The sequence below is a fragment of the Helicoverpa zea genome, chromosome 25 (assembly GCF_022581195.2).
Source record: "Helicoverpa zea isolate HzStark_Cry1AcR chromosome 25, ilHelZeax1.1, whole genome shotgun sequence".
In the NCBI taxonomy this organism is placed as follows: domain Eukaryota; kingdom Metazoa; phylum Arthropoda; class Insecta; order Lepidoptera; family Noctuidae; genus Helicoverpa; species Helicoverpa zea.
Window position 1 is genome coordinate 6,358,090 of NC_061476.1, and position 16,625 is coordinate 6,374,714.

General features: G+C 34.3%; 2 protein-coding genes across 2 annotated transcripts in view; one reads left to right on the forward strand and one right to left on the reverse strand.

Moving 5' to 3' along the window:
* LOC124642579 (IQ motif and SEC7 domain-containing protein 2) overlaps window positions 1-16,625 on the forward strand; it is a 185,567-nt gene that overhangs the window by 62,747 nt on the left and 106,195 nt on the right. The window lies entirely within an intron of this gene.
* The window catches only part of LOC124642702, a gene marked incomplete at its 3' end in the record, with an annotated part of 33,048 nt that overhangs the window by 13,327 nt on the left and 3,096 nt on the right, over window positions 1-16,625 (reverse strand). The gene's annotated exons all lie outside the window — the stretch shown is intronic.

The window sequence follows — 16,625 nt, forward strand, 5'->3', positions numbered from 1 at the left end:
TTGAAGAGTTGATCACTTCAGTGCCAGGATTATAGGAAATTCACAGTTTGAAATTACGTTACTCTGGTGACATGTCAAACCATCTTTTTTTGTCCTCCTCTATTTCTATGTCTTGTTATTGATACAATGAAGCATACTTACATCGTCATCTGCTTAGCCTTTTCCCGGTTGCAGCTGAGTACCAGAGTTTTACAAAGAGCGACTGCTTATCTGACCTCCTCAACCCGTGCAACCCGATACGCGTTGGCAAGACTGGCTGTCAGACTTTCTGGCTTCTGACTACCCGTAACAACTGCCAAAGATGTTTGAGTTTGATTAACCTAAACATATTTGTATGTGCTGCTTGTTATTGTCACAATGAAGCATACCTACGTATATGATGACACGATAAATCAATAGACTTGTCCTATATACAATAATGGCATCTCTTTCTTATAATGTGAGGAGTGAGTTGAATATTCCAGGAAATGAGCTTGTTCAAATGCGACCCTGTACCGTGATGATACGAAGCAACTAGTGTCGAAACGACTCGTTTTCCCAAAGGAACGAAAGGCTCAAACTCCATTTGGGCAACAAACGTGAAATCAACCGTATTTACTTGTGCGTAAAGTTGATTTTGCTTTGATGGAACATAGGGTCCCGATGACCGGAACTTGCAGTTCGGCCGTGCAATTAAGATTCATTTACATTATGCCGATGTGATTTATTACAACTATTATGAAGTTTTTCCGTATTTTATTTCATTTTCGTCATTGAGTACAATGTGCCATTTTAATGTCTGCAAAATCAGAAGTTGAGAATAAGAGTTTTAACTTAACTTCAAGAAATGCATCATCATGATCATTAAGGGAGTTTTTATAAACTTTTCGCTCTTAGCTGATTAAAATCATTTCATTTAGTAAGTAGTTACTAACTCCTAACTCAAGCTCAGACTCAACCAAAGCGCAGTGCAGAAGTTTTTAAACAAGCAATAGAATTTCTCCAGGATATTACTGAGGGGGCGGAGTCGAGATGTTTGTATTACGAAATTCTATTGGTTTTTTACTCTTGATTCCTCTCCGTTTTTCTGGACTCCAGGTCTGATATCCAGTTTGGAAATTATAGTCTTCTGACCACTCTATTTTAAATACATAGGCACGTGCATGGTACATTTGGTCATTGTAGGTTTCAATTTATATCCACTTTTGTTGATTTAACAAAAGTTTTCAACCATTTGTTTAACCTTTAGGATTCGGTCTATTTAATACCTACTTTCTCATCGATTTAATACTGTGGAAAAACCTAAGTATATATTTTTGTCGTGTTCAAGCTTTTCGCTTATATTCTGTCTATTATTCTGTATAACCTGTACTTTCAGGAGATCCTCTTTATATTTAAGGATTCATGTTCAAAACCAGAGAACTGACTTAATTTTTGACTCAAGTACCTTCTCAGTTCGTTTTAGATTCTGACCGTGACAAAGAATATTGTAAAGCCACAGTGAAATTTTGTAAAAGCAAAATAAATATGATACTTTTTCCTCCTTGCCATCTTTGTTGAAGATAAATAATATTTATAGATCGTCCTTACAGTTGGGTTTACGTAACACAGTTCTGTAACTGTTTGAGTAAAATCTTGATTATACAGACTACAATAAGGAATGATTTAAATTAATTTTCAATTTTACATGGAAGATGCGGGCTCTCTTTATTTTTAGAGTATTCTTTGTTTTATTTAACTTACAGGGCATCTGTAGGGGTCCACTGTTGTTCCTAATCTTTAAAATACATTGTAATAATGAAATGGTCTAAATGCTACTGTGTTTATGTAGTCCCGATTTTTCTCAAATCGGTCCACACTTCTTCCCTTCGCATGATTTTTGAGTTATCGCTGAACATACAGATGAATTAAGAACCTGCTCCTTTTTGGGAAGCCAGTTAAAAACTTTATTTAGGTTTAATGGAAGCACAGTGCCCATAAACTAAGTATATGACCGACATGTACTCTCATAAATAACAAAGTTCGTCATAGCTATATAATTGTCAACTCAGCGGTACACAAGACAGTTTACGACAGGTGTGTTCTTACAATAGCTTTGATCAAATATTATCATTAGCTTGCATACCGTTTTGAGATCGATACACATTTTGCCCATGACGCATAGTATCATGACACACTCCTTCATTATGGTAAAAACTTTAGGGTAACGTATGAAAATTTTCAGTTAAAAAATCCCATCGGTAGGTACTCGGGTGAAACCGCGAATGGAAGTTAGTATTTTGTAGATTATCTATACTTATAATATATGTACCTGTAAGATTATAATGCTAAATTGTTTCAGTGTTAGATAGTTCATTTATTGAAGAAGACTACACTTTTTATCCGGGTTCGTGCAGAAGTTCCGCGGAATACCACTGGCAGAAGCTAGTTGATAAATAATAGATTTTCATAATTACAAAAACTAGCTCTCAAAAAGTTACTAGAATTAAAAATGGAATAAGAAACTTTATTGAAGTTGATAAGTACAATTGTCAAATGTAATAACGAAGTTCTAGGAAACCCGTTCCTGTTAAACTTCATTTAATATTGAAGGAACGATAACAAGAACATTCGAGTACTTATAAACCTCTCGCTTCGCATTCAGTAAATTTCATTTTACACTGCAAACAATTTAGAAATTGTCATGCTTATTGCTCTAAGCTTTTTATTATTTAGCTGATGAAGTAAGCCACTTTAATTTGTTGTATGTATTTCAGGGCTTTATTATAAAAACAAATGATTTTTCGGCTGTCATTGAACATCCCCGGCAGTCGTTATGGGTAGTCAGAAGCCAGTAAGGCTGACACCAGTCTAACCAAGGGGTATTGGGTTGCCCGGGTAACTGGGTTGAGGAGGTCTGATAGGCAGTCGCTCCTTGTAAAGCGCTGGTACTCAGCTGCATTCGGTTTGACTGGAAGCCGACCCCAACATAATTGGGAAAAGGCAAGCAGAATGATTGCTTCATAATTTTTTATGCTATCGTATAAATAAACCTACTTTTTAATTAAACGGTTTTATTTAGCTCACCCCGTTTGTTTTATTTATTCTTGGGTCAAATTTAGTAATTCAAATTTAAGTACCTTCCTGTTGTCAAATTGATCTGAAATTTGGTACACACCTTTAATTCCGATGACAATACAATATAGTAATATCAATAACATTGTAAATCCAATATGGCCGCCGATACAAAATGGCGGATTACATATTTTTCTACAACCCCCTCAATATGGGTATCAAATGAAAGGGCTACTCAAGTAGAATACTGTCAGCAACCCCAGCGGGGCCCAACAGGGCCAAGGCCTGCCTGGGCTGCGGGATTGTCCGAAAGAGTGACCGTGGTCGTGGTACATAAAAGGCCTATGACGAAACACAACGGTTTTTAGTCAGTAAGAGTCTAGCACTCCCTCACCGCTGCTGAACCATATATAGAATGAAGAATATTCGGTAGGCATTATCATTATATACTAAAAACTAGAAAATAAAAAATTGGTAAAAAAACTTTTAAGTTAAACGGTTTTATCTTATGTGCACTGAAAACTAAAAAATAAAAAAAGAGTTACTTACCTGTCAACCTACGTAGGTGGTCCCGGTCATATTAGACTAAAATAAAAACGTGGGACCCTCTGAAATCCTACCTATGACAAAGCATATCTTTATACTTTGGTAGATCATGAGCTCGGCGTTCGCTGGTGAAGCCGCTACGGCTGATTATTGATTGTCAAAATCTCCAGTTACGATTATAGTAAGTCGATGCAATCAATGGGCCCCACGTTTTTATTTTAGTCTAATATGACCGGGATCACCTATGTAGGTTGACAGGTAAGTAACTCTTTTTTTATTTTTTAGTTTTCAGTGCACATAAGATAAAACCGTTTAACTTAAAAGTTTTTTTACCAATTTTTTATTGTATGATTTTCGTTTCATACATAAACAGTACATAAATCATAAGAATTAAAGTAATTTGATAGGTATATCAAGTACCTACCATAAGTGGCGAGAAATTACAACTTCATATTAAATGTGCGTTCCCGAAATACGTTAATAAGTTAACTGTTTTGTAATTCGATAATGCAGATTAATCGAAGTATATTTAATTTATTTACCCGAATGAACATACCAACATTTTTTTACATGTATCGAATAATGTTTTACTTTTTTCTGAATAGTTTTGAGAAATAATTTATAATTTTTTGTTGATTGTGTAATCTTAGCTATTTTTCTATACCTACGCATAGTATAGATACAAGCGTTTTGGTGTTAACTGTGTGCTTATATACTTATGAATAAATAAATGAATGTAGTGAACACACTACATACAATTTGTACTGAACCCTTAACATCTCACACTACCAATACAATGAAGTTTGTTTACTTCGGGCTCAAGCGTGGAGACCCACCCAACGCTTTACTTAATTATCATCTCAGTGGCATCATCTAGCCCGCTATTGTCTAAAGCTTAGATTTAATCTTTAGTTCACACAACTATGTTACTTTTGTTAGTTAACCTTTTGAACAACAACGTATACCTATAGACGTCATGCGAATTGCTTATGCTGAAATTAACGACGGCGGATGTAGAGAATCCGTGGACATTCACAGGTAACCCAACAGTTGTACAACGATGTTCAACATACAAAGTGATTTTTTATAAAAAAAAAAACGTCAAAGCGCCTTGTCGTTTTCATAGACTTAAGGAATGATCAGAATTGTCATTAGAACTTATTAGTAGAAAAAAAAAAAAACATTTTTTTCTCTCAGGATTTGGTCAGTAGGATTGTCATTAACAACTTGACTATTAGGTAGATACTATTACTATACCTACTAAGTTCAGTATATCCAATTGAATTAAACTAAACAATTACCGTTTTACCACAAAAAACTTTTAAACGTCAGTTTAAGACTTGTCTAAAAAAATGTCAAAATTATGACGTGGACATATGGTTCATTTTGCAGCCACAATTTTTTTAGACACGTGTAAAACAGGTGTTTAAGTTTTTGTAGTAAGGCCATTAGTCATTTGTGTACAGGATTTATCCTCATTTTTTATGTCAAGTTTAAACTGTTTGTTATTAACCTACTTTTTCGATAGTGAAGATAGGTGCTTGTGAATGAATCATAGAATGATAACGTCTTGCAATGCAGTTTGATTAACCTGATAACAATGTTTTGATAATTATGTGTGTGAGTTTGTAAAAATTAAACAAGGATAATAAAAATACGACTTGTTGAAAGTAAACACACATTATCATGTACAGTCAGCACCAAAAGTCGATGAACAGAATCAACATGACAAAACACCTGTTCACAATAAAATGCCATAAGTTATAGTCGCAACTAAGAAACAAAATAGACTGTACACCAGAAACTTACAATAGTCGTTAAACACGAGTATTTCAAAAGTATCTGTGCACTAGTATTCCTAAAGTCGCTGTACACCATCAATCCAAATATCGCTGAACATCATTGTATCAAAAGTCACTAAACAGCAGTAAATACAAAATTAGGTTAACAAAGTATATTTTTAATGTTGCCGTGTGTTAATGTACTTTTGACGCTTATGTTGTTCAGCTACTTTTGGGACAGTACTTGCTTGACCTTAATAATGTATGTTAACTCGTTAGTATCTATTTAAATAATTTTAATAATTATTTTGGAAATACACTCTTTTGCAAAAAAAGCGGGCACCTATGCGAAATCTTAGTTTTAAGGACTTTACGTGTATTTTAAAGGGTTTTAATGATTGTAGTATGTTTCTAGCATCAAAAGGGTTAGCCAAGCATGCGTGAGAGTGTATTCTAAATTTGGATTTTGTACAATTGCTAAGAAATTGGTTAAACCTTGTTTTGGACTAATTGCTGGCAGAAAGTTCGTCGGTGTTTTGAAAAGTTTTTGAAGTGATTTTCAGAAAACTGATAATGCAGTCTTAATTAATGTACCTTTTTGTTAGATCAAAACATTTTTGAAAAACTATGCGTATTTGATAAAATTTTCACCTGCTCTAAATGGGCTATACTGATGATTGATGGCAATGTTAAGAGTTTCGGTATTTTAGTGTAAAGCGTTCTTCTGTTTAGATATTATACCCACGTGTTTTAAAATATCGCTTTTTCATAATTAAACACTATTTAGAGGAGTATCAGTACATTGGGCTGCGACAAAACCAATTTAAAGTAAGCAGTGCCGATCGCAACTCGTCTCCTATCGTACTTTGACATTAAAAAATACCAAATTTTGTGATAAATGTTAAAATTAACCACATGAAAAAAGATGAGGAGGGTTTAAGCTATCTAAAAAGTCTAATTATTGCCGCGTTGAAGCTCTCTATAACTCCATAGGTATCGGGTTACTAAACGATGATTTCGCTGAAAGGGAGTCAAGAAGTCAAAGGTATTGACCAAACGTATGTTTCTTAAGAAATGAGCAGATAGCCAATTATTGTTATGGTTTAAGCAGGAAAGTGCTGTAGATGCTAGGAAATCTCGGTGCAGGCAAGTTTATTTAATAATATGTCAGTGGGATGAAAACACGCTATTTGAACGCTCAGACTCATAGATCTTCGGAGGTCTACGGAGTTTCCCAAGAGACGAGGTTGTTTGAAAATCAGTGATTACGAGACCTTAAGACCTCGTGCTCACAGTCTATGCGCTATTTTCTGTATTTTGTAGAATTTCAAGATTTTTAAAAATGTTAAAGTCCGAAAGGAGACGAGTTGTGATCGGCACTACTTACTTTAAATTGGTTTTGTCGCAGCCCAATGTACTGATACTCCTCTAAATAGTGTTTAATTATGAAAAAGCGATATTTTAAAACACGTGGGTATAATATCTAAACAGAAGAACGCTTTACACTAAAATACCGAAACTCTTAACATTGCCATCAATCATCAGTATAGCCCATTTAGAGCAGGTGAAAATTTTATCAAATACGCATAGTTTTTCAAAAATGTTATGATCTAACAAAAAGGTACATTAATTAAGACTGTATTATCAGTTTTCTGAAAATCACTTCAAAAACTTTTCAAAACACCGACGAACTTTCTGCCAGCAATTAGTCCAAAACAAGGTTTAACCAATTTCTTAGCAATTGTACAAAATCCAAAGAAGATGGATCAAAATTGCCCCACGTCCTATAACAATGTGACGTATCTCAAAAAAAAGATAAAAATGTTTTAAAAAAAATAGCATACTCTCTAATTCTTTTTTTTTACACCTTCATACGAAAAAAATGGTTTAAAAATTATTCAGGCGCTGTTATGAAAACATCGTTAATAGGACTATTTATGGACTATTTTATTAAATTATTTATTTGTTTGATAGGGTATACCTCACAGGTGGTCCCATAATCATCAGGTCAGGATCTGATGATGGAAACCCTGAGAAATCCAGGACAACTTTTTAAAGTTGCAGGCATGCGCAGGATAAAAACGTGACTATAAGGTGTATGTCTTATAACAATATGGAACAGTGAAGGTTTGGAGCTGACCTGATGATGGAGACGAACGAAGGTTGAGGGAACTCGACAACTGAATACGTAAACTGCCTCGTGTTTGGGCTTATATTATTTGTATTGAATAGAACTTTGCAACAGTGAAGGTTTACATCTGACTTGATGATGGAGACCAGAGAAAGTCGAGGGAACTCGACAACTGAATATGTGAACTACCTCGTGTTTGGGCTTATATTATTCGTATTAATGAGAACTTTCCACTTATGCGGATAGTGACAACTGTGCTTGTCACTGAAAAGCCAAAAATAAAAAAAAACTTTTTACAATAAAATAAAACCGACTCCCAAAAACACTGAAAAGAAAAAAAAAAACTATTCTTTGGAGCATCGGCTTAGGTACATCCATTAGACACCGACTCTTGAGGTAGTTCACATATTCAGTTGTCGAGTTCCCTCGACTTTCTCTGGTCTCCATCATTTCATCGGATCAGCTCCAAACCTTCACTGTTGCAAAGGTTTATTCAATTCAAATAATATAAGCCCAATCACGAGGTAGTTTACATATTCAGTTGTCGAGTTCCCTGGACCTTCTTTCGTCTCCATCATCAGGTCAGCTCCAAATCTTCACTGTTACATAGTGTTATAAGACATACACCTTATAGTCAAGCTTTTATCCTGCGTATGGCTGCAACTTTAAAAAGTTGCCCTGGATTTCTCAGGGTTTCCATCATCAGATCCTGACCTGATGATTATGGGACCACCTGTGAGGTATACCCTATCAAACAAATAAATAATTTAATAAAATAGTCCATAAATAGTCCTATTAACGATGTTTTCATAACAGCGCCTGAACAATTTTTAAAGCATTTTTTTCGTATGAAGGTGTAAAAAAAAAGAATTAGAGAGTATGCTATATTTTTTTAAACATTTTTATCTTTTTTTTGAGATACGTCACATTGTTATAGGACGTGGGGCAATTTTGTATGGAATGTGATCCGTCTTCTTTAGAATACACTCTCACGCATGCTTGGCTAACCCTTTTGATGCTAGAAACATACTACAATCATTAAAACCCTTTAAAATACACGTAAAGTCCTTAAAACTAAGATTTCGCATAGGTGCCCGCTTTTTTTGCAAAAGAGTGTATTTCCAAAATAATTATTAAAATTATTTAAATAGATACTAACGAGTTAACATACATTATTAAGGTCAAGCAAGTACTGTCCCAAAAGTAGCTGAACAACATAAGCGTCAAAAGTACATTAACACACGGCAACATTAAAAATATACTTTGTTAACCTAATTTTGTATTTACTGCTGTTTAGTGACTTTTGATACAATGATGTTCAGCGATATTTGGATTGATGGTGTACAGCGACTTTAGGAATACTAGTGCACAGATACTTTTGAAATACTCGTGTTTAACGACTATTGTAAGTTTCTGGTGTACAGTCTATTTTGTTTCCTAGTTGCGACTATAACTTATGGCATTTTATTGTGAACAGGTGTTTTGTCATGTTGATTCTGTTCATCGACTTTTGGTGCTGACTGTACATTGATTTAATTTATCATGCAACGTAATTGAATATATGCATCATTGCTTATTTTATTGATTCTGGATATTGTTACGGGTTCAAGACGTCGTAATTTTTAAAGAACTTCTGCATTATTATAGACACAGCTGTTCCAAAATTAGCCATAAAGCACGTTTAGAGCCTTTTCCCAGCTGTTAACACCATAAAAAAAGACTTCGATATCTGTATCGATTACGAAATATTCTACACATTTACATTTACAATACAGGTTAATTGCCATTTCCCAAATATTTATTTTTTACACAATCTCTAAGTAAACATGGCTAAAAAAAATGTTTATTCTGCATTCGAGTGAAATCGGTCAACGTGATCGCGTATACTATTTCTGGAGTCGTATGCGCCGCGACTCGCCAGGTGCGTAGACGCATCTGCCTCTGCGCAGAGCGCACGTGTCCATTCGCTATTGTGCAGTGTGCTGAACATCTTATGATACACCGGAATCTTAGAAGATTATGAATAAATTGCAATGTTTTGTTGTGTAGTCTTTGTGTTTAAAACTGGTATTTTTAAGTAGGACTGAAAGGAGGAATTAGTTTTATTTGAAGTGGTCTGTTAAGTAATAGAAAAAATATCACGTATATATCAAGTGTTAGTTGGTGAAAATTGAGGGGGTAAATTAAAAATTTTCATACACATTGTTTCGTAATAAAAGAACACAATGATTAAAATAAATCTCTTAATTTACAGTAGAATTCAATTAAACGGTTAAAAGACTAGGGACGTAACGAAGCGCGGGACGTGTTACGTTTTATTATTTTTAATTAAATTTTTGTTCTTTTATGATTGTCTGTGGCTCTTTGAAAAATCTAATTTTCCTGCTCATTTGTAAATGCTGGACACGAGTACAAAGGGCAAATCTACATAATGATTATTTTTTCCATGTTTATTTTATGCCCTTACAAAACACTCGAAATAAACTATTCTAATTAAAAATAGTGCTAATCTTCCAAAAGTTTGTAAACAAAATTTTATACCTCTAGATAAAGTTTTCAAATTCTAAAATAAAGTTTGAGTGGTTAGATCGTAAATGTTGAATATTCTTCTCTTGAAGTCGCTATAATATTAATGAAAAAGTGTGAAACAACAAAGAAAACACAAAACTCAACGGATAAAAACAAAATAGTTTTTCAGAAAATGCTCCAATAAATAAAGCATCGTGTCCATGCAGTGCTAAGTTGACGTTTAAATTAAAAATCAATAGGTATTCAACTGCTATAGATTTTCCAGTCTAGTGAATCGGCACCATTACAAACGGACAGTGGGGTCGATGGACTCGCGGATCCCATAATTAAATGTTCTGGACTTACTCTGTTGTGTTATGTCAGTTTTTTTTTGTTTATAATGTGAAAATAGCATCATCTATTATGTATGTGTTCTATTTATAAATATTAGCAATAATCAGATATTACGTAATTTTTGTCCTCGCAAGTTTTAATAACGTTACTTATGTATTTGATATTGAATCAATTTAGTAGCAAAGCCGCACTATGCTTGTCTGATTTGTATGGTTTTTGAAGCTGTAAGCTCATACATGAGAAATTCATTTGGGGTTCAGATTCAACTTATGAAAAATGGTGCTGCCCTGTACATAATTGTTGACCTAATTACAATTACGGTGCGGCATTATTTTTTGTGAGCTCCATTTTTTAATCTCCGTGCATTTAGTTGTAGCTATACTTATCGAATTGTATGTTTGGATTGCATAATATTTTTAATACATAGAGTATCTAAATACACTCTTTCAACAATCCAAGTTGTGTGACAACACGCTATGACTTAGTGGGATAGTTTCAAAGTCTCACAAGATCTCGAGATACCTATATGCACCAGCATCTCTATATATTGTGACAGCATTTTTACGCGTTCCTGTAGATATGGTCTCGCTAACACAATACTCAATACTCAATTCTTTATTAACATTCCATATGGAATAACAGGTGGACATTTAGATAGTGACAATATGGACCCTATAGGGCACATCTTAAAGAAGAAGTAGGACACAGGGTATATGCAGCATTTACTGTATCTGATCTACAACCGTATGCCGTGGTATTACTACAGTTATCTGCGTGGTTGTTTGTTACTGATTTGTGCCGTTTTGCATTTATTGATTGTTTATTTGTTTTTTCTTTATCATCAACTATTGTCTTGCTCTTTAGTATACATATGAACTAATCTTATCCGCATTGCATTCTTTGTCAATTAGTCGCCAGTAAGATTGTCAATAGTCTTGACGATTGTGAATTAGTCTTTGATTATGCTAAGAAAAAACCTAATTTAATCATCAGTTTAGCTCAACTCTGAAGAATTTCTTTCATGCCTGTAATTACTATAATCAGAAATGTAGCAATTAACAATTTTCATGTTTTATCTTTACTATTTCGTGTAATAAGATGTATGTAGTTAGAATAATCAAAGCATATGATACAATATAACAGTAAATACCTTACGAAGGTACCAAAGCTCGTCCTTTGTTGATGTTCCTCAAAGGTCAGTGACCTCGGACGGTTGGCGTCGCAACCCACGCCCTCATTATGCATGTGTTACTATAGAGTTGATAATACCTAAATTAACTATTTCTGTGCCTAATTGACACGCCTACAGAAGTTTATTATACTTCTAAACATAGAAAAAGTTAAGTTTCTATCGCCATTAATAGCTTGCAATTAAAAAAGGTTCCGACGAATTGAGAACCTCCTCCTTTTTGGGTAATCGGTTAAAACAATTAACAGCACATTACTACGGCTGTTTCTATGAATTTTTTATATAAATCACACTCAATAATGTGTTTGATGCTCAAGTTAGCAAAGCAAAAAGGTTTGTCATGGTGTATGATTCTTGTTACGCGTTGTGATAAAATATTTACTTTTCTCTTCACCAAGTATTAAAACACTTTTAATTATAATTTTTAGCGATGTCTTAATTTACCAGCATTTATCATTGTATAATCTAAGCACGTACATAGGTATGTATATTATGTGTCTTATTTGATATCTTTTAATTAAAAGAAACTGATATGTATATTATGTGTCTTATTTGATATCTTTTAATTAAAAGAAACTGATAGTTTTTTGGCGGTTCTTCTTAGGGATAAAGTATTTTAGCCATTATGATTTCATAGTCTTTGTTCTTAGTTTCATAGTAGTTTTCATTTAACGTCGATTTGTCATGCATTACATCAGCAATCGCACTGGTAAAAAATCTTAAACCATCCTGCATCATTTTAGAATTTCGAGTCTTCTACAATACCAATAACGAAAAATATTCCTCATTCGAGCTTATCTCCAATCAAAAAACATGATCGCCTTAGTAATCATGATAATATACGATGTAACAACATGGAGTAGGTAAATAAGGACAAATCTAATTCAGATATAATTTTCTAACTAGCTGTTGCCGTTTGCCGTGCTACCAGCTACTTACCACCCAATCTTATGGGCAATGTAAAAATTCCCTACGAGCGGAGTAAAATCCCTCTTTGTTAGAATCTGGGCCTAAATTGCTTACAATAAATAATAGAAGTGCACAACATACAGAAACTGTTAGAATAAATCTTAGTTTACCTTGATAATAGTTACATGAAAATTACAATTTATCACAGTTAAATCCTTGGCAAATGGTAATTTGTGCTCACTAGTGTCCGCATAGTGGTTTAGAACTAAGAGAAGATAATTACTACGAAACCTATAGTAGAAGCTGGAAGCTGTTTTGGACTTAAGAAAAAAAAATATACGAGTCTTACGATTTTAAATTTCTTACAATATAGTGTTAACGATAGATAGCCCGTCTATCAAGGAATGCTATAGGCTATTAACGAATATCTTTCCTCGAAGTAAAGACTCGGGTGCGTGGTATGGTTCCCACGTAATGCAGGTGAAACGGCTGCAGGAAACTAATAATGTATATGCGGTTCTTCAAATCTTCAATCATCGTAAAAGCACATGACGTCGATAAAAGTAGATTACTTATTATATTCTAAATATTGGTTACAAGCTAGAGGCACTTATGCGGTTCCAGGTAGTTAGAAAACCGTTATGGAACTGGGCTTTCTATTTAAAAACTATCCAAGTCAAATATCCGTCTACTTACCTCTGACAAAGTAACTTCATTCATTAATTCATTCCCTGAAATTCAGTTCTTATGAATTAAACACAGATGTCAGTAAGATAAGACGATGAGTGTTACGGAGATCAAAGATGACAGAATGACAAGTTCAGACAGATCAAATGTATTGTAAATAAACTTGACAGAAATACTTTAGGAGGAAATATTGTTTTGGTCTTGGCAACAAGTGTACCGAGTAGGTACTATTTGGATCCAAAAGAATTGTTACTATATGGTACCTGTAAGACCATATACTCTGTTGAATCATTTATAATAAATGATTATTTTGTTTCCAACTCATTTTAAACCATTATTGTTTGAAATATGATACGAGGTTTTCCTCACAAATAAATACCGTAATAAATATAACAGGAAACATTAAACTATCCATGTCAATATTAATAACCATAGGAAACACAATAATATGTGATCGGAAATTCATCAAAGAACGCCTTCTTGTCATGCGCAGTGAGTTCGATGCAAAATTAACTCCTAATTAGGTATTATAATAACTCGGATGCCAACATCCTTTGGACATTGTTATGCAAATTGTATCATAGTTTTATGATTGACAAAATGGGCGATGGAGACTTTGATAGGCATAGTGTATAGTCATAGTGCACAGGCATAATGTATAGTCTACTTACGGTATTGTTTTAATATTTTTTTGGGATAAGCTTAGCTTTCACGAAGAACGCGGAATGACAACAGTGTACCGACGCGGAAGGGCGACATATCAGCGTAAAAGAGTGGCGGATTACACTCCACATAAAATAACATTTACATTTCTAAAAACCTTCGTAAAATAAAATGAGCTGAAATAGATTAAACCATAACAAAATCGAGAAAAATCCTTTTAAGCATAGTACAACAAATCCTACAACGCTTTAGGTCCTATCTAACCCGTCTTCTGTGTAATACGTAATTAGGTTTCGCCCAAAAAAGGCCAAGTGTTTAATTTGACCGTCACTGTTGATGAAAATTATGAAAAATTCTAATGAAGGGTCCAAAATTAATTAAAGCACAAATAAGTAAGTAGATAATCGAAGAATAATTTGTTGTTCAATCACAGTAACTAAAGGAACCTTAATGTTAACCCGATGTAACTAATCCTAACCTCTCGAACTCTTTCCAAATTCACAGTAGGTACAATATAGCGTTTGAACCGATTAAAATATTTTGTAGGTATAGGTCTGGAATAAGATTGACACATTGTTAGGGACAGGCTCGAAGTAGTTCCCTCAGAACACATCTGAAACCACAGGACACAGCTATAGTGTTTTATGTTCGAATAACAAAGGGAACAAATCAATATAAACTAGGTATGTTTCTCTTGATAGAGAACTTTGTCTCAAAGGCCCAAGAGCTAAAGCAATGCAGTGGTCTTTGTGTAACGTAAATTGGTTCAATCGATTTGGGCTGTTAGGTAACAATATGTGGGCACTATTGAACTGTTGTTTACGAGATATTGTGTTGTAAACAAACATGCTCTGCAGAGACAATGAACAATCAGGATCGACACAATTTAGAGCGAATTGTGTGCACTTTGTGTTCTGTGAATATAGATCAGTAGCATAAAAGACGAGTAGAATAATCAAACAAATGGCTTGTATGGTCAGTGGCATCGGCTGCTGTGCTGTGTTGGCGATTCGATTCCGGTATGGGTGAACTGAAGTTTTACTTACCGGGGTTGAAAGCATGTGTAATTTGTGTAATGATTGTGTGTGGCAACAGTTAATAAAATCGTACGTAACGTCATTCCCACAACGCTTGTCACATAGATTGCACCGTTTAGTACCTATGCTTTTGGCTAAAAGTGGCCCCATGTACTTAAATGAGTTTGAAAAGTTGAAAAGCAAAGGTAATCTGAAGGATGACATAATTTCAACGTCCTCATCATCCTCCGAGCCTTTTTTCCCAATTTCAACGTCTGCTCAAAATACCAAACAAACCATACGTTAATTGAGAATACCTTATTAGTTAAATCTTTGTTGACAAAGACGTTTGCAGTAAAGACCGCGAAATCTCGGAGTAGCTCATCAAGGAGAATTAATTTATACTCCAAGTGAATGCTAAGCTAACATTCGCTAATATCAGTGAGAGGAAGCCCAAGATACAAGATATTATCTTGAGACCACACAATCTAATGCTCTATTACAAACTGAGTCAACTAATTTACATAATATGCAGCTTAATGTCTGAACGTCTGTACATTCCGTAAATGGAATCGTAAAATCTGTGAAATATTTGACGGATTACAAAATTGAGTATAAACCTTACAACTAATTGTATACTATTGTATACTAAGAGATTGATGGGAAGCCCACTCACTTGTAATCAAAATCAAATTGTTTTTATTTCAAATAGGCCTTTGCAGGCTCTTATGAAACGTCAAATTAATTAATTGCACGGTTCCAAAAAGTTGTTAGCGTCAGGACCGCCGTCACAATTCTCCGATCCTCTCGAAATACATATAGAGAGTTGCTACCTAATTGCTACCAGCTACAATCAGTTGCTACCAATTGCTACCCTCGTGGTTTTCAAGATATTCAGCATCCAAAGGTGACAGCCATTCTGATATCAGGATGGCTGTCACTTTTCCCAGTGTGAAGAAACGGCGCAAAAGTATTGAGTTTTTTTTTCACCCAGAGTTGCTACCTAATTGCTACCCTCCAGAATTAAATTTTGGGCCACAAAGATTTCCTGGATAAAAAGATATTTAAAAAATGAGTTTTTACGCCCTGCCAAATTAAATTAGCAAGCAGTCAGTTAATACAAATGAGTACTTTTGACGTAGGCGCTATCTATTATAATCCGACAGCTGATATAAATGCGGCCGAAAAGTGAACTAAAGCAAGCCGCCATCTTTGAACATCATTTTTGATTAGGTGTATTTATAAATGTTACCTGTTGAATGAAATTTCCCGAAATGCATGAAAAAAGTATTTATTATAATTACCTCAGCCTTCGATTGTTAATACGAAAACATCCAGTAAGGCCAGTCGTGTAAAAATCATACCCAACTCTACGTAAAACATGAACTGATTTGGTCACAGTAAAACAATATTGATTTTATTAAAAAATATTTTTATTTCAGTCACTGACTTAAAATATACTCTTTTGCAAAAAAAGCGGGCACCTATGCGAAATCTTAGTTTTAAGGACTAAAAAATTTTCAAAACACCGACGAACATTCTGCCAGCGATTAGTCCAAAACAAGGTTTACCAATTTTTAGCAATTTTAAAATATTCAAATTTAGAATACACTCTCACGCATGCTTGGCTAACCTTTTTGATGCTAGAAACATACTACAATCATTAAAACCCTTTGAAACACACATAAAGTCCTTAAAACTAAGATTTCGCATAGGTGCCCGCTTTTTTTGCAAAAGAGTGTATATCATACCCTGACATGATTTAATAAATTTTGAATTATTTCGTGTTAACAATCGAAGGCTGAGGT